Source organism: Rhineura floridana, chromosome 3 (genome assembly GCF_030035675.1).
Source record: "Rhineura floridana isolate rRhiFlo1 chromosome 3, rRhiFlo1.hap2, whole genome shotgun sequence".
Lineage (NCBI taxonomy): Eukaryota > Metazoa > Chordata > Lepidosauria > Squamata > Rhineuridae > Rhineura > Rhineura floridana.
The window spans coordinates 79,112,857-79,133,111 of record NC_084482.1 but is presented as its reverse complement, the minus strand read 5'-3'; positions in this window follow the sequence as shown (position 1 = coordinate 79,133,111).

Below are 20,255 nucleotides of genomic sequence, written 5' to 3'. Positions count from 1 at the left end.
GCAAGCCTGCCGGAGCAGGCGGGTGGGCAGGCGGACGGGCAGGCAGGAATATTCTACAGTGTGCCATAATCCAAGGCCCTTTGTTGGATTACTACCCATCTCACCTTCAAAGGTGGGAGGAAGCTGAAAACGGGCCTCTGTGGATGATCTTAATATACAGGCAAGATCAAATCTGCATCTGTGTTGGAACTGCTTTTAAAGATGTTTTGCTTTAATATGCTTTTAAATATTTTTTGTTTTAATATGTTCTGAACTATTTTGTTTTTAAGATCTTTTAGAGTGTTTTTAGTGTTTTTGTTTGGCACCCTGGGCTCTTTCCAGGAGGAAGGGGAGGATATAAATTGAATGAATGGATGACTGAATAATGTAGAGAGCCAGTGTGGTGTAGTGGTTAGAGTATTGGACTAGGGAAACCAGGGTTCAAATCAGCCATGAAGCTCACTGGGTGATCTTGGGCCACTCACAGTCTCGCAGCTTAACCTACCTCACAGGGTTCTTTTGAAGATAAAGTGGGAAGGTGGGAAATCATGTATGTACCTTGAGCTCCTTAGAGTAAAGGTTGGATATACAAGTAACAATATTATTAAAATAAAATACTTCCTGTGCCATTGGGGGATTTAAAATTTAAAAAGCAACACTTTCAGTTCTGCCCAAAATCTGTCTGGGAATCAGAACAGTTGTTTTAAGACTGCTGAGATAAATTCCATTCACCAGAGCAGATCTAAGTTGCTTTACTTTACATCAAATGTTTTGCGAAAAAATTCCCCCTTAGTTCTCCCCCCGCCTTTCCCCCTCAATTCTAGTATACTCCACTAAATCACTATGGTATCACAGAGAGTGTTTTTGATTTCTCTCTTTAATCATACAGTTCCCTTGAAGTCCTTTCCTTTTCCTTTTTTTGAAAAAGGCTTCTTTCATGTTAAATGGTCAAAGTCTTAGTAGCTGTGCTGGTACGACAAAGCTGCTTACAGCAGTTAAATTCTGTTGCAGTATGTAAATTAGTGTAATTTTTTTTTAAAGTAAAAATACAAGTTGATGAAGAAATCTGGCTAGTGCTACATATAGGTGCTTGGAACTGTGAGTGTGTTCTAAAAAGAACACATGGTATCCCCAACACTCTTTTTCACACCCTGCATTTTTCTTCCTGTCTCATAACACTTGTAGAGAGCCAATGTGGTGCAGTGGTTAGAGCAGTGATTTTCAACCTTTTTCATCTCACGGCACACTGACAAGGCGCTAAAATTGTCAAGGCACACCACCAGTTTTTTAAGATTGTGTTTAAAGTTCAATAACTAAAATTTTAATCATGTTATTTCTTTAAAAAATTAATCAGTGGGAAATCTGTGCTTTGTGATTTTTCATGATGTCCCTTGTCCGAGGGCGGATGGTTGACAAGCATACCCTCAAGTCCTCCTCCAGTGTTTGAAGCTGCGACCTGTTCTTGCTCTTCATTGTGTTCATAGCAGAGAAACCAGCCTCACACAGATAAGATGTTGAGAAAGGAAGAAGTGCTTTAATCGCCATCTTTGTGATGATGGGGTATTCCTCTCGGAGAGACCACCAGAATGAGGCCATATCTGTTGATGAGTGTTTCAGTTTCGGTCCTCTATTATTTCTGATTTCCGTCAGCTCATCTTCTTCTGCAACAGTTAATTCTGCTGACTCGCACACACTTAACACAAATGGATCTCTCACCCAGTCCAAGGAAGATACATCAAGTGACGGGAAATACTCTTCAATGTTTTTTACTCAGCAGTGACAAACTTTGTAGAATTAAATCGACAAGATTTTTGTCCAGTCTGCAACTTTTTGTCAGTTCAAACATTTCAACTTTGTTCTCTTTTTTGATTCTGGCTCCCCACAGTGTTAGTTTTTCCTTAAAGGAGATAACTTTGTCAGTACAAGTAAGAATATTTTCATTCTTTCTCTGCATACTCTTGTTAAGAGTGTTCAAAACTTGGAAAATGTCAGCTAGGAATGCAACTTTATTGCACCAGGTCTTATCACTAAGCAGGTCAGCCAGCTCAGACTCTTCTGACATAAAAAAAATTAGAAGCTCTTCCCTTGGTTCATACAACCTTGAAAGCACCCGCCCTCGAGATAGCCATCCCACTTCCGTGTGCAGTAGAAGTTGTGTGTGAGCAGCTTCCATGGCAGAAAGTACTGAAAACTACCTCAATTTTAATGGCCTACTCTTGATGTAGTTAACCATTTTGATCGTCTCAGCCAGTACTTTTTGGAGTTCAGGTAGTACTGATTTTGAAATGAGGGCCTCTCTGTGCAGGAAACAGTGTGTAAAAACAATGCCAGGGTTCTTTTGTTTGGCCAGTGCGACGAATCCTCTTAGGCTTCCCGACATAGAGGGAGCACCATCTGTGCAGATGCTGATGCATGATTTCCATGACAAATCATGAGAATTGAAATAGATGTTGACAACATCAAAAATGTCTTGGCCTCTTGTTGTTTCTGGAAGTGATTTGCAAAATAACAATTGTTCAATGATGTCTCCATTAAAAACAAATCTGCCGAATGCTAGGAGATGAGCTTTTCCAGTGATGTCAGTTGACTCGTCCAACTGGATAGCAAAGAAATCAGCTTCTTTAATGTTAGCTATCACTTGTGACTCAATGTCTTGAGACATGTCCTGTATATGCCGACTAACAGTGTTATCTGACACAGGGATTTTCAAGATCTCTTTTTCATATGTTTCGCCAAACATAATATTTATAATTTTACAGCATGCTGGTAAGATTACTGACTCAGTAATTGTATGAGATTTCATCTTTTTTGCCACGATTTCGGCAATGGCATAGCTTGCTTCTTGAGCTTTGTCAGAAATAGTTGTCATTTTGGTAAATTGCTTAGCCTGACGTGTTTGATCAGCTATAACCCTTTTTAAATAATCAGTTGGTTTCTCACATAAATGTGAGTGTTTTGTGTGAAGGTGTCTTTTCAGCTTACTTGGAACCATAGCTTGGTTTGCCAGTTTCTCACCGCAAACAACACACGTAGAACGTGGCACTTCTTCTCCCGATGAAATGAATCCGAAGGACAAATAGTCTTCATTATACTGGCGTGCGACGGTTTTAGAACTAACACTTGACGGCACTATGTGCGTTACTACCTGAACTAGTGCCAGCCACACCTGATTCATTGTCACCGTCCAACTTACGTTTTTTAATTAAAAATCTATCCATGTCTAATAAGTCCTGAAAAAAAATTAAGAACTAAATTCAGAAATAACAAAATAACTAAAATAAAATAGAAATAACTAACTATTTATCTTGACATTTTTGACAGTCTGGTAGTTTGAGACTTTTCTCATGCAGCAACACCCCAAGAAAGCTGAACTTTTATACAAAAAGGACTGACAAACATATAAACCAGGCCAAGACTACCTAGGAAAGATCACCTACTAAATAGTTATTTATTTTAACTGATTTTAATACTGTGTTTTTATACTGTTGTAACAATATATTATTGTAACCCTGGATATGAAATCCTAATCGCAACAACAACAACAACAATAACAATAATGGCAACAAGAGTAGATGCACAAAGGTTACTTCTAGTACAGCCCTGTAATTTTCCCTAGAATAGACATTGGCAGAGTAGCTAACAGCACATAGTCTGAGCTGTGTGTATGGAAGGAGGAAGAGTGAGGAAACCACGTGAACTCTTCGTGACAACCCCCCCAACGCATCTACTGGACTGGACAATGAGAATGCACATCGAAGTAGTCATCCATATCAACTACGGGAGGTGGGGAGAGAACGTCACATTCCACCATTCATAAGGCTACCTACGAAAATCATCCGCAACCAGAGGCACCGGGAAGTGGGGCAGTTTCCCTGGGCCCCACGCTTGGCGATATAGAGAAGCTGGGCTGTGGCAGGGTTTTTTCCCGCTCTTGGAGAATCTCCCACTCTTTGGCTGCGTGCCTGAATGGCTTCCTTGTGCTCCCGCCCGCTCATCAGCTGTGTGAGATCTAATTTTAGGCGGGAGGTTTGAATCCCCTGCTCTTCGGGGATTCAAACCTCCCGCCTAAAATTAGATCACACACAGCTGATGGGCAGACGGCAACACAAGGAAGCCACTCAGGCATGCAGCCGAAGAGTCTCTTCCCCCATCCCCATGAACAACTGACTGACTGACCGGCCAACAAAATTCTCGAGGATGGAGCTCTTGCCTGCACTCTGACTGCCCACCACGGCAATTTGTGGCAGGTCGAGGTGGCAACTCTGTCCGATAGAGCTGAATGCATCCCATAGCAACTACCTAAGGGGGGCAGATCCGCTTCCTCTCACAGCCTGGGGCAGCAGCCACCAAACTTCCCCCTCATATTCTCCTCATCAGGTGTCAGCGATGCCCCGCCCCACTTTCCACCCTGCCCTTATGTGTCAATCGCTATCATTATTGCTCGATACAACTGCCATTTGCTAAAGTGAATTTTTTTAAGGGACATTCTCGCGTGAGCAAACTCCCGTGGCACACCTGCAGACCATTTGCGGCACATCAATGTGCCGCGGAACGGCGGTTGAAAATCGCTGGGTTAGAGTGTTGGACTATGACCTGGGAGACCAGGGTTTGAATCTCCACATAGCCATGAAGCTCGCTGGGTGACCTTGGGCCAGTCACTGCCTCTCAGCCTCAGAGCAAGGCAATGGTGAAACCACCTCTGAATACCGCTTACCATGAAAACCCTATTCATAGGGTCGCCATAAGTCAGAATCGACTTGAAGGCAGTCCATCATCATCATCATAACACTTGAACTTGGAGGCATCCAATGAAGCTGAAGATTTAGGACAGACAAAAGAAAGTACTTCTTCACACAGCGTGTAGTTAAGCTATGGAATTCAGTCCCACCGGAGGCAGTGATGGACACTAACTTGGATGGCTTTAAAAAAGGATCAGACAAATACATGAAGGATAAGGCTGTTAATGGCCACTAACCACAATGGGTATGTTCCAACTCCATTATTGAAGGCAGTATGCCTATGAATACCAGTTGCTGGGAATCACACATGGGGAGAGTGCTGTTGTGTTCAGAGGCTCCTGCTTTTGGGCTTCCCATGCGCATCTGGCTGGCCACTGCGAGAACAGGGTGCTCTTATGTTCTGAACTGGAGCTAGGACTGAGCACTATTACACTCCTAATAGGAGCTGCTTCAACACCTAACAGGAGTCTTCTACCACTAGTGGTAGTGCTATAGTGCTCTTGATCAGAGCTCCTGCTAGCCCTGAATGTGAACACTGTGACATGGGTTGGTGGGGATTAAACCTAATCCACAATACCTCTGTCTGAGTAAGGACTCCTTCCCCAGAGTAAAGCTGGAGAGACCTGTTACTGCTGCAGCTAATAAGGACTAGATGGGCCACTGGCCTGATCCAGCAGGCTCTTCTTATGTTCTTATGAGTGGGTGGGTGGGCAGAAGGTGTGGCAACATTGGCTGGGCGGAAGAGAGGGAGCAGGAGGTGGGGGTGGCAGATGGCTGGCTAGTTGTGGTAGCAGGAGCAAGCTGGTTAATTGAGGTGGAGGGTGGCTGGCCCTGTGGGCCTGAGACAATCCGCTTCTCCTCCATATCTGCTGCCTGAGGTGAGTGGCAAGGGCCAGCCCCTCATTACAATAAGGACATTAAAGACTGTAGAATATTTCTACAATATTGTAGAAATGTAAAGCAGTTTTTAAAAATATATACATGGATATACAGGCATCTTATAATGGAATTAAAACACATGAGTACTTGAGATAGAGATAACATACATGAATGCATACATCATAAAAACATTATGAACTTGTTAAATGTGTAACAATTTCCAGATAAGGATTAAGAAAAGATCATGATTAACTCACTGGGAAAGTTTATGAAATGCCTTAAGCTCTGCTCTGGTGGTATTTGACTTCCAACTGATCTTAAAACTTCATGGTGAGCAGCCTTTGTATTACAGTAAAGATATTCTGAAGGCTATGAGATACTGGAGTGTGGAAGAAATCAAACAGTATTTAGTAATACACTCAGTTCTTTGTAATGATTCTTGCACCTGGGTCCCAAGAAATGACTTTCTGCCAGAAGATTCAGACCTGTGAAGAAAGTTTGCAGAAGTTATGTAACATAATACATCTATATAAGTCCTATTAGATATTGCACTTGTTATTGTTTAGGAATTTTGTTAGTCACTTATTACCCAGAGCAACTTACAGCACTGGTAAAAACACAAATAAACATACTATACCATCAAAACAAAACAAACAAAACAAAAACAGCCATCCCTATAAAAACCACAGGACATTTTGGTAGCACACTAATAACAAACAATATAATCTTAGTTTATCAAAAGCCTGGGGAAAATTACATCTTTATCTGGCACCATAAAGATGTCAATGAAGGCATCAGGCAGACTTCCCTGGGAGCACATCACTGGGAGCATACAGTTGGGGAGCCACAACGGAAAACCATCTCCCCTGTCACCATTGGAGGGGTGACCTGGAGAAGGGCCTCAGAAGGATCCACTGAGGTTCATATCAGGAGAGGCATTCCAGAAGATATTGGAGTATTGAGCCTTAAAGAGCTTTATAGGTCAAAACCATCACTTTGAATAGGGCTTGGAAGTGTACAGGCAGCCAGTGTAATTGAAACAGAATCGGTGTTACATGATCAGTTCACCTTGAACCCGCCAACAGTTGGACAGCTGCATTCTGCTGTAACTGAAGCTTCAAAACCATTTTCAAAGGCACTTACATAGTTACTCAGTATCTCACTGCAGCATGAGATCTGTACTGTTTAAACAGTGTAAACCTGTATATGTGCATGTACATAGATGGAAGTAAGGCTGCAGTAGAGCATCATTACTGAACCTAACACCCTCTAGATGTTTTGGACTACAACTCTCTTCAGCCTCAACACATGCTGACCTGGGCTGATGGTACTTGTGGTCCAAAATGTTTAGAGGGCATCAGGTTGGGGAAGGCTGCAGCAAAGGAATGAAGTAACACGTAAGTTGTTGTACATGCATATTTACGCAAGGTCTCATTGAAAAAATGGAATCTGTAGTGTTTAAGTGGTGTAAACATGCACATATGGATGTGCATAGATTGAAATAAGACTGCAGTAGAAGATTTGGACATCAGGTGAGTTGGTTTCCCATGAACAAGATTTTAAAGTGCCTAGTATGAGGTTACAGAATAAGTGTGGCAATAGCGTGAAATGCCATGCTGAAACTTGGGGAGTGAACATACACAGTTGGTTTAATGAAACTATGAATAGGAAAAGAGCAATAATTCACAGCTGGAGACCAATCCATGAACTGAAACATGAGGAGAAAGAAGATGTTAGAGGGTAATGTGAATATAAGAAACAACTCATCAAAATATTTCTTCTTCATACTCAGATCCATGTAATTTGCAGCCCCTATTCATTTCCTGGAAGACTAAACAAGTTACTTTCCTGGTGGGCTCCATCCATAATCTCCCAAATTGTTTCTCTACTATTTGAATAATATTATATGTAGCTCTTTTATTACGAATGATGTCAGGATCAGCTGATGTAAGAAACTGCTTTTCCAGCAAGATATTTAGGGAGTTTGGCACCCTTAAATACAGATAGCATGTCCCTTCCCTTCTTCAGCTATCAATATATACTATCAATCAGGTTTGGCTCCTAAGCAGACTGGATTAAAAAGGGATGCAACATCCAGTTCTAGACAAGTGTGTGGCAAAGTTCTTCCAACCTCAGATTAATTACTGTTATCCCTAAACTGGCAGCAAATGAGAGAATGAAAATGTACCATCCTGATTTATATTTGTTCTGCACTGATTTGCATTCAGGAATGAATATGAAATGTCTCTTGATATTTCGTTCCATAAATATTTATAGGGTTCTTTTCCCAATGAGTAAGCCATTTATAATTGGAGCTCAGATAAAATGCACAGGAGGTTTAATTTAAAATGAAATTCTAGGCAGGGAAAACAGAAGTCTCTCTGTGTAAGGCAAATTACCTAGTAGAGGGTAAAGAATCAGAGCCAGTTTAAGGTCTGAGCCCAGGAGTAGTCCTGGTTTACTAGGTGAACTTACTTGTACTGTCCAAGTGCAACATTTTTCTCTCTCCGTCAAAAAAATATAAAGTAGGAGTAGTGAACCTCTGGCCCTCCAGATCCCTGTTCATTGGCCATGCTGGCTGGGGCTGATGGGAGCTGAAGTGCAACATCTGGAGGGCTGTGGGTCCTTCATCCCTGCTGTAAGGGAGTTTAATACAGCTTCTAAAATTCTTGAAAACCATGCTGCCATATAATGTCCCTTTCCCTTCCATATTTTATTTATGAAAGAATGTCTGGAGTGGTTAGGAAAGAAATAAAAAAGTATAATATAAAAATGTGATAGTGGAGTTTTGTAAGGTGTAAGATATGCATGGGGCTTTGGATAGCACATACTCTAATGACAGTTGGAGTATTTTAAATAAAAATAGACAAGGGTAATAAAAGGGAGGCCCTGCCTCTCACCAACCTTCCAGCACCAGGCTAAGATGTTTCTTTGTTTTCCCAGACATTTGGGCAGTGCCAACGATGTTACTATATTGTTAACGTTTTTAATAATTCTTATGTGGTTTTATTGTTGTATTCTTACTTGGTTGTAAATTGTTTCAGAAATTTTAATAAACTAAACTAAATGAAATTAAACATCATTCTGGTAATAAAGGACCTAAAAGATCATCTCACCCATTATATACCTCCAGTCGATCACTGCACTCTGCAGGTGAGGGCCTGCTGCAGATACCATCTTATCAGGAGGTCCGTCCCGCACAACATAGGAAGTGGACTTTTAGTGTTGTGGCACCTACCCATTGGGATTCCCTCCAGATGCCTACCTAAAGACCTTCCTCTTTAAGTAAAGATCTTTTCCAGTCTTGACTTGCCCCAGTCTGCATCAGTACTGGAATTGTTTTATGTATTTTAATTATTTTATCACTTGTGTGTTTGCTGCCCTGGGTTCCTTTGGGAGGAGGAATGGTATATAAATTTAATACATACACATATACATATCTACATACATACATAAAATGGAATAACATGTTATTAGTTATATATTTTGACTGGCACAAGCATCACAAATGCCCACAGTCAGTCAACTTGGGGCTGGGCCTGAATGTTTGTGTCACCTGCAGTACTCTTCTTTCTTACCAGCTGTTCTGGAAACCTAGGATATACACAGCAATTCACCGACAGCTAGTAGGCTACCTCATATGCACCTGAGGGCAAGGAACCTCACAGAGCCACAAAATCAAATTCTGTATCTTAAACAAGGAGTTATGTAATTTTTAAAATGATCTTAGTATTCAGAAGTATATTCAAAAGGGAACAGAAATTATCCTAGCACAGTCAAATTACTAGAGATTCTTTGGGATTCATTAGATAAAATTAGCTATTGTTACAGATTCCACCATAATATTTTGTCCTTTGTCAGCAACCATCCAATTTGTTCAACAAAATACCTAACGGTTCCCTTTTCATATGCAAAATACTAAAAAGTTTCAAGCCTTTCCCTCAGTGTCACTTCCTAATCAGAAACCATGTCTAGTTTCAGAAAGATAATTAAAAATGCAGGCTATGGAACAGCTACAATACAGGACCTGCAAACTAATTTTAATATGAAGGTGAATGTATCTGGATGACATGCAGTTCTGAAAGTTTCTCTTCTTAATTGATCTTCTAGTTTTTAACGAATCTATAGGTTTCATCACAATGGTGTTCTTACAAGGTTGACCAGCTCACTTTACAAAAAGAAGGAATGAGAAAGAAAAAAGGATGCTTTGCCCATTTACCAATTGCATAGAATAGCTTTGTATATGAAAATCTTTAGCTGTATTTTTAAAAACAAACAGTGCTCCCAAGTATGACCCATTTAACTTATTACAGGAATGGGGAACCTGTGATCTTGCAGATATTGCTAGACTACCATCATCCTTGGCTGGCTGGGGCAGATGATGGCTGGAGTCCAAAGCACCTGGAGGGCCACAAGTTCCCCATCCTTAACTTAATAGGACTTACTTCTGTGAGAGTGTGCAGGACTGGAGCCCTTATTAACGTAGGCAGCAACCCTATACCCATTTGCCTTGGATGAAGAACAACTGAAATCAGTGGGACTTATTTCTGAGTAGTTGACCACACCCTGGATCTACTCAGTCATACCCCCTCAGTAAGCTTTAAGAAGCCAAGAAGGGCAAGGGTTGAGAAAACGTTGCTGGCTACTTACCTTGTCCACGTCATCAGGCCACATCAACTGAAACCAGGGTTGTAGTCATCTGGGGTCATAAGGGGTTGTAGATCCGTTAGTTTTAGGGGAGCAGGGTTCCAGCCAGGTCCCTATGTATGAGCCAATCAGCATGAAAAGGGAATGTATTAGCCACTGATTGTGCTGATTGGAGCCAATCAGAGTGAAAGGAAATGAGTCAACCACTGAAAATACTCTTCTCAGTAGCTAACACAGACTCCCCTTTCATGCTGATTTGTTGCTAAGGACATATGTTGTAGTGCAGTATGGACTCATGAGACAACAGGAAGAGCAGGGTAGACAAGGGGAAGTGAAAAAGAGGGTGTGGCTCTGGGGTGTGTGGCATGACTATAATAAAAGGACCTTGTACTTCTGACTTTGCCACTACACTACTGACTGAAACTGATCCCAAGAATTTGCAGCAGACATTGCAAGGTACAGAGGTGGGCAACTTTAACCTCAAAATGTCTTGCAAACAATTTATGGTGGACTTCTAAAGGGTCTAAAACTCAGTTTCCTAGAATTGATGTTAACAGACTCTAGTCTAGACAATATGAAAAAGCTCCATTGGATGGCTACTTGAGGATGCAGTGGAGGCAGAGAAATAGGTCTTCTTCACTGCTCTCACCACCACACAGTAGGCACAATTATGTTGTTTCACTCCTGCCTGGTCAGCTTCACAGCACATCTTTCATCATTTGCACTCTAGCCATTGTCTGGCCTCTTTCATTGCCCTTAGTTCACTGGTGCAAACCGGGCTCCACAATACCAGAGAGGGCACTTAGGGGCAACTGTGTCAAGAGCCTGACACGTCTCATTGCTCCACAGTGTGACAAGGGCTTCAACAGGGTTTAGGGTTGCCCGGTTCATGGCCTGAGACTGATCCTGTATCTTTAGGAGAAGAGAAAATCAGCCAAGTGCAGATGTTCTTGCAACACTATAATGGGAAAAACCACAAGGTGGAATTCTCCCTTCCCCCTGCACAACTTTTAAAGATACAGAAGACCTCTTGGAGGCCGGGCCTGGCAACCAACAGGTCTTCTGTATCTTTAAAAGTTGTGCATTGAGAAGGGAGAATTCCACCTTGTGGTTTTTCCCATTATAGTGTTGCAAGAACACCTGCACTTGGCTGACTTTCTCTTCTCCTAAAGATACAGGAACAGTCTCAGGCCCTGAACCTAGCAACCCTAGCAGGGTCACCTGCTCTATCTATGGGAACCCCCCCTCCAACATTCAGGAATCTAATGGATTCCTTTAGTCTCCAGGGGTGGGTCATCTTAGTCTGTCCATACAAGGGATGTGAAGTTGCCCCTCCCATAGGTAAAAAGGCTGTAAAAACCCATCTGCTTTTAATTGATGCTTTATATTGATTGTGCTTTTGTTTTACTGCCATGGCTCTGGAAATAGGCTGAATGACACTTTAATGCATTTTTTGTATATTACATTTTTATTATAGTATCATTGAATTTTTATGCTTGTATTTTGTTCACCACCTTGAGTAGACTTGGTCCAGAAATACAGTTTATAAATATTCAAGTATAAATAAATAAATAAATGAAATGTATAAGGTTGCACTTTTAGCCTCATGGGTTATCATTATATCATTATGAACTAAAATGGGTAGTCCCCGACTCATTGTTTTAATTTCTCCACAAATTCATCTTCTCAAAGTGTTTATTGAAAGCATCTATTTGCCTTTGGAATGATGTATCACTTGTTGCTATCCCTTGCATTAAGAGAAGTTAGGAAAGTGATGAACAACTGGGTACTTATCTCATCTCTGTGCTGATGTGTTTTCCACTGTCATGAAAGAGGAATTTTGGGTGACTGCCATATATATATATTTCTCCAATGTGTTATTAGGGTGTGATGGCTTCCAGGAATCATTTTAGTCAGTTAAACTGAATAGCTGTCAGCTGTTGTTGCAAGCTAGCCATATGTCAGGCAACAAAGTGAGTTTTGTAATAAAACACAACTGTGGCTATCTATATTTTGTTATGTAACTGTTCTTGTGACAGTTTTAGCAACAGGGAACACACACACAAATTGCAGTTAAAATCAATATATGTGTCTTTTTAGTTTGATTTCAGTTCTGGGTTTTGTATCATTTCTTTTCTTTTTGTAGAAATAAAATCCTGTGAAGGCTATAGAGAGCTATACTCCTATGCAGAGGGTTGTAGGTAGGGATGGGTGAGAAAGTCAATTATATTTGCATTTCAAGCTGAAACTATCCAAGTTGCCCTTTCCAAAACACTATAAGAACCGAAACACAACCATCCTTCGACATTTGCACATATCCATATTCTGCAAAGCAGTTCTCCAACGAAAGAATGTTTACAAAAATGCATCTATTAAGGGAAAGTGTGCATAGAAGTGAAAATAACATACAAAAATGCATACATTGGTGAAAATAACATACAAAATGTATTATATTAGGAGAAATTGCTTGCAAAATGTGTACGTTAGTCAAAACTGCAAGCAAAAATTTGTTTATTAGGAGAAATTTGCACTAAAATGCTGAAGAATGTTCATGAGGATTTTTAAATAAAAATGCATAATTGCTGCAGAAATGTGAACTGAATTTAAGACTGGAAAAAAGAGAAACCGCGACAACCAAAACTGACAGATCCTTCCAACTCTAGCCACAGGTCATGCATCTTGACATACTATATCAGATGTGGGTTCCCTGGCTGGGGGTTGTACACCACTGATGGTGTGCTGTGATAGTAAGAATCCCAGTCTGTACTGTTGCTGAAAGGAAAGAGAGGAAGGAGGTAGTGCTCCCAGGGTCTTCATTTGATTTGTATGGGAGTATTTTAACTTATCTCTTTAGCAAGTTTGTGTTGTCACAGAGTGAATCAACCTCAACAAATGCCAAATATTTTTTATGAGGAATTTTTTTTAAAAAAATCACAAACTGCTGCAAAAATGCCGAGAACTGAATTTAAGACTGGTAAAATGAGAAACTGGGAGAACCAAAATCAACAGCTCCTTCCTAGTTGTGGGAGACTGGGGATGTGTCAGGCAAAATTCCACTCATTGTCAGACCAATCCACAAGCCAGCTGCAGTTTGTGGTATTAGCTGGTACAACACCAGGATCACTTGGTGGTGCTGAGAAGAGGAAGCAAATACAAAACTTTCTGTTTCAGCCCAAAATGGTATACCGGCTGTCTGTTAACTCCACATGGTTTTAGAAGCAGAATCTGCCAAAAAGCCTGACTAGCCATCCAGTTTACAGGGGGGCAAATACATTTGCATCTCCAAGCTTTTGTCCCAAGCTGTGATCCATACGAGGAAGAATGTGCTGCTCTTGGTGGAACAACTTTCATTGAGTGGTGTGAGATTGTAACAGAACCATACCTTCCCATTTGGTTTTGGCACAACTACTATGGCAATTTGTTGGAGTGTCAACATTTGAAATAACTCCCATCCATTCTATGTGATTCAGTTTTTCCTTCCTTCCTTCCTTTATTTATTTATTTAAAATATTTCTACCCTGCCCTTCTACCCTACAATAGGGCACTCAGCGCAGCTTACAATAAAATTGCACACATACATAATAAAATAATACACAATAAAAACACAAAACGTTAGAGTAAATTAAAATACATAAAGTACAATTAAAATACATGCTGGACAGCAAGGGCAGGGACACTCTTCTAGAGTGGTTAAAGCAAATGGTTTGGATGATCTCTGAGTTCAGTTTTATAGTAGGTGTCCAGTTTGCCCAGAAACGGTTAGGGTATCTTCTTTTGACAGCTTCATCTGAGCCAGTGGTGACACTCTCTACCGTTTCAAACAGGCCTAAGAGCCCTGATTGCTGGGCAGCCATGTGGAAGCCATCCACTAACAGATGTCATGTAAAGCCATGTGGAGGTCATCTATGAATTGATGTCTTTGGATATCATCTTCATACCATGTTTTAAGGTGTATAAAATTTTCTTCTCACATCTAGCATGGGCTGTCCAAGGACTATTAATATTTGGGGATGAGATTTGAGACGGTAGATTTTGGTGGACCATTGTTTCATACCTAATATTTCACTTTAATAGAGCATTTGATGGGATTAGAGCTGACAGGGAAATCTGCTCACTGAGGTACTTTCTTTGATCCTAATGACCGATTAGAATGGTTGAGTGTGCGTCCCCGCACAAATGCACTACCTTCCAGGATTTTTTCTGTTTTTGAATTGTTAGAGAAATGGTACCTAATCTTTTCCAGCCATACCCTGTTTACTTTAACATTAGAGATTAAACCGGGGACCTTTTGCATGCAAAATTCATGGCTTCACTAGCATCAAAATCATGGACAGCAACATTTTCTCTTTTTTAAAACAATTTTTAAAGTATTTTGGCTAAATTGGTGGTTCCATTAAAATCGACTGGAATTTCACCACTGATTAAAATGGCTTGGGAATCTTGCAATGAAAGAATGGTCTTCAAACTTTGAGGTTTATATATATCATAGAACCATAGAATCATCATATGTTGGTTGAGGCCTCCAATTAATATACCATTAAATAGATGGCCATTAAACATTTAATAGAATCAACAGACCATGTTAGAAGGGACCTTGGAGGGTATCTAGTTGAACCCATTCCTCAATGCAGGATGCAACTGCACAATCTCCAATAGATAGCCATCCAGCCTCTGCTTTTAATATCTCCAGCAGAGGAGAATCTACCCACAGTTCTTCCTAATGTTTAGCTAAAATCTGCTTCCCTGCCATTTCCACCCTTTGGTTCTAGTTCTATCCTCTAGAGCAGCCTTTCCCAACCAGTGTGCCTCCAGATGTTGTTGGACCACAATTCCCATCTTTCCTGACAATTGGCAATGTTGGCTGAGGCTGATGGGAGTTGTGGTCCAACATCTGGAGGCAGACTGGTTGGGAAAGGCTGCTCTAGAGGAAGAGATAACAAGTTTTGTCCATCTTCTGCATGATAGCCCTGCAGATATTTGAAGATCTCTATCATGTCTCCCTTTAATCTTCTCTTGTTTAAGCTAAATATTTATTTATTTATTTGATTTCTATCCCACCCTTCCTCCCAGTAGGGGCCCAGGGCAGCAAATAAATGCACTAAAAACACTTCAAAACATCATAAAAACAGCCTTTAAAATACCTTAAAATAAAACATATTTAAAAACTTTTTTTAAAGAAAAGCTTTAAAAACATTTTTTAAAAAAGGTTTAAAAACATATTAGAAATCAATTCCGACACAATAAGGTCTCAACTTAAAAGGCTTGTTGAAAGAGGAAGGTCTTCAGTAAGTGCTGAAAAGAAAACAGAGATGGCTTCTGTGTAATATTTAAGGGGAGGGAATTCCAAAGGGTAGGTACCACTACACTCAAGGTCCGTTTCCTATGTTGTAAAGATACACAGCTCTTTCAAGTGTTCCTCACAGGACTTGGTTTCCACACCCCTGACTATTCTGGTTGTCCTCCTCTGGGCATATTCTGGGCAGGGTGTGAGAAGCCCTGCGTGCCCAGAGGACAGAGAAATGGCAAGGGAGAGGGGCCCAGAAGTGGTGGTTGTGCTCCACGGACACCTGGGTAGGCATGTGTGTTTTGAGGTTTGCTTTTGTGTTCTTGGTGCCAGTGTAGTAGTAGTAGTAGTAGTAGTAGTAGTAGTAGTAGTAGTAATAATAATAATAATAATAATAAAAAGGCCATTTATAGACCCCTCACCATCCTGGTTGCTTGCCTCTGAACACACATCCATTTGTCAATGTCCTTCTTAAAATGTGGTGCCCAGAACTGAAGCCAGTACTCAGGTTCTGGGCATGTTTTAACAAAAACTGTTACATGAATTTGTGTATTTATTACGCTGACAGTAAAAATATAGTGCAGGTGCCATGAACATGTACGTGAATTGTGGTTTGTAAATAAATATGTATTGTATTTTTACTAGTGAAAACTAAATTTGGATTTGATTTCTGAGATTAAATTATAAATTGCTGTTCATCAAAAATCCCTCCAAGACACAGCTTTCTACTACACTCTCAGAGTAGCAGTTATGGATGTATGTTTTGGATAATTTAATCCTTAGGGATAAAGAAAGCTCTTGGTACAAAATGTCATTGATAAACATGACAATTCACTTGCTTTTCCTGTTGTAGCCATTATAGACTTCTTTTTTAAAAAGGAATATTTTCTGAACTTTGCCTATTGCTCCTGCCTGTTTAATTATTTTGGCATTTAACATAAAGTAAATATTTTGCATTATAATTATTATTACGCAACAAAATTCTTCTAACACTTCCAGAGTCTGTCTGTCTGTCTCTGTCTCTGTCTCTGTCTCTCACGCACACACGCACGCACGCACACACGCACACACGCACACACGCACACACGCACACACGCACACACACATACATTCCTTTTCCTGATCAATCTGGTTTATAATTGTTTCATTTAGCACAGTTCCTTGGTTTGGTTCTTTGCTTCCTGACTAATTATTTTGCAGTTGTTTATGTTGAACTGTGTTTGCCATCTGTTGGAGCAAACCATTTATAGGACTCAAATCCTTTTAATTCTGGCTGCAAGCTTCCTATTTATTTGTTGTTATTCATCAAATTTTAGCTTTATGTACAAACCAGGAGAGTTAGTTAAATGGATCTAATTTACATTTCTATCACAAAATGATCACCAGAACTTTTGGGATTGATACCTGTGTTTGCATTACAACTTCCACCTGTACTTTGTGGTCCATCATTAAAATCTAGTGGTCTTGAAGTCATTGAGGATTTCATAATGTCCTTATTGGGGATTACTCCCCGAAAACATAATCAAAGACGGTTACAAAATCTGGACCTTAAGATCTTGGCATTCAGGAATTTTGATTTATATGATGATGATTTAAATAGGTAGTGAATGTGTGTGTGCATAATTTTAGCTACACACACACATATACACACAAGTATATGGAATCTGTACCTTCCAGAATGTGCTTAAAGCTTAAACAGCCCCGCCCCTCGCTCAGGAAGGAAGCCTGAGAGAATACTAAAGAGATAAGCCCCAGCTGATCACCATCAGCCTCAAATAAAACATCATTGGCTGGCAGCAGTAGCTGGGAGGAACCAGCCACACATATAAAGTCAGAGCACCCTAGCGAGGGAGCCTGCTCCACGAGCTAGAGGGAGCCCCAGCTGACGAAGCGTCAAGGCGAGTTAAGCAGCAGAGTGAAAAGAGGGTAAGTAGCTCCCATTTATTCCATTATTGCATTGAAGTAAAACAGCTCAGAGCAATAACTAATAAGGGCAGCCCAAGGTCACCCTGAGCTAGGACCCAAATCCTGAAAGAACCTATATCTTAGGAGACAGATCCTAGGAGAAGGAAGCGTATAGAAAGCTAGTTTTCAACACCACCCTAGCAGGAAAGCTTCAGGGGACACTGTAAACAAGGCTAAATTCCAGTCGGAGAGAAGGGGGAAAAGGAAACTCCACCGATACATACAGGGAGAGAGTCAGCTCAGTCCTTGCTAAAAAGGGCAGCTTCAGCCTTCCTGAAACACAACCACAAGCTCTGTTTCCTTAGGTTAAAGAAAGGTCAGGCTGTTCTAGGTGGGAAAACAACAAACACAAAAGACTTGCCTGGAAGGCGCAGCCCCTTGCTGAGATTAAAAGCAGCCAAAAGCTTAAACAGCCCCGCCCCTCGCTCAGGAAGGAAGCCTGAGAGAATACTAAAGAGATAAGCCCCAGCTGATAGCCATCAGCCTCAAGTAACACATCATTGGCTGGCAGCAGTAGCTGGGAGGAACCAGCCACACATATAAAGTCAGAGCACCCTAGCGAGGGAGCCTGCTCCACGAGTTAGAGGGAGCCCCAGCTGACAAAGCATCAAGGCGAGTTAAGCATCAAGGCGAGTTAAGCATCAAGGCGAGTTAAGCATCAAGGCGAGTTAAGCATCAAGGCGAGTTAAGCATCAAGGCGAGTTAAGCATCAAGGCGAGTTAGGCATCAAGGCGAGTTAGGCATCAAGGCGAGTTAGGCATCAAGGCGAGTTAGGCAGCAGGGCGAGTTAGGCAGCAGGGCGAGTTAGGCAGCAGGGCGAGTTAGGCAGCAGGGCGAGTTAGGCAGCAGGGCGAGTTAGGCAGCAGGGCGAGTTAGGCAGCAGGGCGAGTTAGGCAGCAGGGCGAGTTAGGCAGCAGGGCGAGTTAGGCAGCAGGGCGAGTTAGGCAGCAGGGCGAGTTCGGCAGCAGGGCGAGTTCGGCAGCAGGGCGAGTTCGGCAGCAGGGCGAGTTCGGCAGCAGGGCGAGTTCGGCAGCAGGGCGAGTTCGGCAGCAGGGCGAGTTCGGCAGCAGGGCGAGTTCGGCAGCAGGGCGAGTTCGGCAGCAGGGCGAGTTCGGCAGCAGGGCGAGGAGGCCAGGGCCCCCCACTCTGCCCGTCTGTTCCCTGACCTCAACTAAACTGCAGTCTCCAACCCATTGACGTAATAAACCTTAAACAAAACTATGCAGGTAAGAAGCCAGCAGGGGTGTGGGGGCTTTCCAGTGTTTTGCACCGCCTGCAGCATGTACGACTATCTGCCTGTTGGACAGAAGTCGTGGGTATGCTCTCGGTGCAATGAGCTCCTGGCTCTCCGGGAATGACTTCATTTCCTTGAGGCCAAGGTGGCGGACCTGGAAAAGCTGAGAGGCAGAGAGGTGTGTGGAGGAGGCCTTCAGGGACGTTATAGCTGTGTCCCACTCCAACGATGATAGCTCTCCTGCTATCATGGACAACGATGGTCTCGGGGAAGGAGAGCATCCAGCTGAGGAAGAGGGAAACGATCCCTTAGAAGGGACCCATTCCTTGGGGGATGAGCAGCTATCCTCTCGTGCCGAGGATATATCTCCAGGGGGTGGAGGGATCCTTGTAGTGGGTGATTTGATCATTAGGAACATAGACAGTGGGGTGTGTGATGGGCGTGTAGACCACAAGGTGTTTTGCCTGCCTGGTGCGAAGGTTGCAGATATCGCCCGTCGTTTAGATAGTTTGGTAGACAGTGCTGGGAAGGAGTCAGTGGTCGTGGTGCACGTTGGCACCAACGACATGGGGAAATGCAGCCGTGAGGTCCTGGAAGCAAAATTTAGGTTGCTAGGTAGGATGCTGAAAGCCAGGACCTCCAAGGTGGCTTTCTCTGAAATGCTACCGGTTCCACGCGCAGCACCAGCCAGACAGGTCCAGCTTCGCAGTCTCAATGCGTGGATGAGACGATGGTGTCGGGTGGAAGGGTTTGGATTTGTTAGGCACTGGGGAACATTTTGGGACAAGCCGGGCCTGTACAAAAGGGACGGGCTCCACTTGAACCAGAATGGAACCAGACTGCTGGCACTTAAAATTAAAAAGGTGGCAGAGCAGCTTTTAAAAAAATGAGAGAGGAGGACAACCCCGAACCCCCGGCCAGCTGAGACAGCCGTCCCCGGTTCGGACTAAACCTCCCCCCCCTGGATACAGCCCAAAGACAATGATGAAACTTTTAAAAGCGGGTAGGCCTAGCAAGCTCGGCCATTGTGAGAGCCAGGGGCACAGGATCTAATTCAGAAGAGCAAAATTACCACAGGCCTAACCACAAGTGCCAAAGACATTTGAAGAGAGACACTGCTTACAAGTGCCTGTACGCTAATGCTAGGAGCCTCCGAACCAAGATGGGAGAACTGGAGTGCTTGGTCTTAGAGGAGAGCATTGATATAGTGAGCATAACCGAGACCTGGTGGAATGGAGAAAACCAGTGGGATACGGTTATCCCTGGATATAAACTATATCGGAAGGACAGGGAAGGACATATTGGTGGCGGAGTCGCTCTATACGTGAAAGAAGGCATTGAATCCAGCAAGCTCGAAACCCCAAAAGAGGCAGACTCCTCCACAGAATCGTTGTGGGTGGTGATACCATGCCCCAGGAGGGACTTAATACTGGGAACGATCTATCGTCCCCCTGATCAAAATGCTCAGGGAGACCTTGAGATGAGATATGAAATTGAGGAAGCATCTAAACTAGGAAATGTGGTAGTA